The 1,671-nt window shown below is 42.0% G+C and overlaps 1 non-coding gene across 1 annotated transcript; it reads left to right on the top strand.

Annotated features, from left to right (window-relative positions):
• The first annotated feature begins 1,041 nt into the window (after positions 1–1,041).
• On the top strand, positions 1,042–1,148 carry LOC122482254. The gene has a single exon (XR_006297057.1). It is a non-coding gene; the product is annotated as a U6 spliceosomal RNA (small nuclear RNA).
• The last annotated feature ends 523 nt before the right edge of the window (positions 1,149–1,671 follow it).

The following is a 1,671-nucleotide window of genomic DNA, read 5'->3' as shown; positions in this document are numbered from 1 at the left end:
GCCGTGGTTGAAATGATTATTTCTGCATCTTCCAAGTCCTTGCAGGCTCTAATTTCTGCAATCAAGTAAACGCTGTCATAGAACACTTTAGTGAATATAAACTCTTCCTGGTTTGCCTGGGACTTTCCTAGTTTGGGCATTCTAGGATTCCTCTCAGTCCTGAACAAATCAGGAGTTTAATAGAGTGTTTTGGTTGCTTCTGAGTGACCTGGACAACTAGGGGAAAGAAAATTGTAAACTCAGAGTTTTAAGTTCCCCAGTCAAAGCCTTGTTCAGGACCCAAAATTCTATAACTGCCCTGAAAGGAACCTCTGCCTTACATAGGGATTGGATTATAAGTGTCTATTGCTGACAGTTTAAGTACTATTTCGCCACTGCATGTCATGAAAAACAAGTGCTCTTTTTTACCAATGGAAACAAGGTTATTACTGCCTTTAAATCTAATCACACCCAAGAACCAATTCCAAAAAACATCCAGAGCCAATTCATGATACCAATCCTTAAGGTTCTCTTCTTCTGGAACCACATCCAACGTCAACTTCTATAATAGGGTTCAATCAGAGAAAAAGAACTGCCGTGACTGATACAGAAAAAGGAATTTATTAAGAGATTAGACCTTGCAGTATTCTGGGAGTTGGTGGTGCTGAGAGCTGTATTTGAAAACAGGAAACAAAATTTTACTACTTTAAGAGTAAATTCAGGGACACCTGGGTGGCCCAGTCGGTTAAGTGGCCGGCTCTTGGTTTCAGCTCATGTCATGATCTCACAGTTCATGAGTTCAAGCCCTGCATCAGGCTCTGTGCTGACAATGCAGAGTCTGGTTGGGATTCTCTCCTCTCCCTCTCTTTAAGCCCTCACCCCCACCCCATTCGCTCTCTCTTAAAATAAATAAACTGTTTTTAAAATATAGTTTTAAAAAAAGAGTAAATTCAGCCATTCCAGGTTAAATTCAACCAATTTGGAATTTGTCATCTCTGCTTTTCTCAGAGAAATAGCATATAAGTTCCCAAAGAAGGGTCATCATAAGAAGTAGGAGTAGGAATGCTTACTTCGGCAGCACGTATACTAAAACTGGAACCATACAGAGAAGACTCGCCTGGCCCCTGCCCAAAGATGACACACAAATGCATGAGGCCTTCCATATTTTTATCCTGTTATATGCCCTGTGTCTGTTTTCCAATAAAAATAAATAAATAAAAAAGAAAGAAAAGAAACTGAAGGAAAAATAAAAAGAAGCAAGGGTGGGAAGTAGGAGCTCAGAGGTGAAGGGAAGGTAGCTGATTCTCCCCTATAGATCCTGGGTCCTACACTCTGCTGCCATCTAGTGAGATTCCAGTCCCAGTCAATGCTCAGATGTGTCTTCAGTCCACACTGGCATTCGCTGAAGCAGCCAACTTCCCACCTGGTCTTTGATTTTATGGTCCACACTTCTTTCCTCTGTAGTGTCCCTCATCAAGGATATGAGACTTTCTCAGCTCTATCAACTCTCTCTCTCTCTCTCTCTCTCTCTCTCTCTCTCTCTCTCTCCCTCTCACAGCTAACAGCTGTCCTCCTTAAGAATATGGAGAAAAATTAGCACACTATGCCACCCCAGTACCACTAGAGTTCCGTTAAACCCTCTGCCCCTAACTCTATTTTATGGCATTCCTGACATGGTGACATGGGGACTCC

Source organism: Prionailurus bengalensis, chromosome C1 (genome assembly GCF_016509475.1).
Source record: "Prionailurus bengalensis isolate Pbe53 chromosome C1, Fcat_Pben_1.1_paternal_pri, whole genome shotgun sequence".
Taxonomy (NCBI): domain Eukaryota; kingdom Metazoa; phylum Chordata; class Mammalia; order Carnivora; family Felidae; genus Prionailurus; species Prionailurus bengalensis.
The sequence above is the reverse complement of the archived record's forward strand: the minus strand, read 5'-3'. Positions and strand labels throughout refer to the sequence as shown.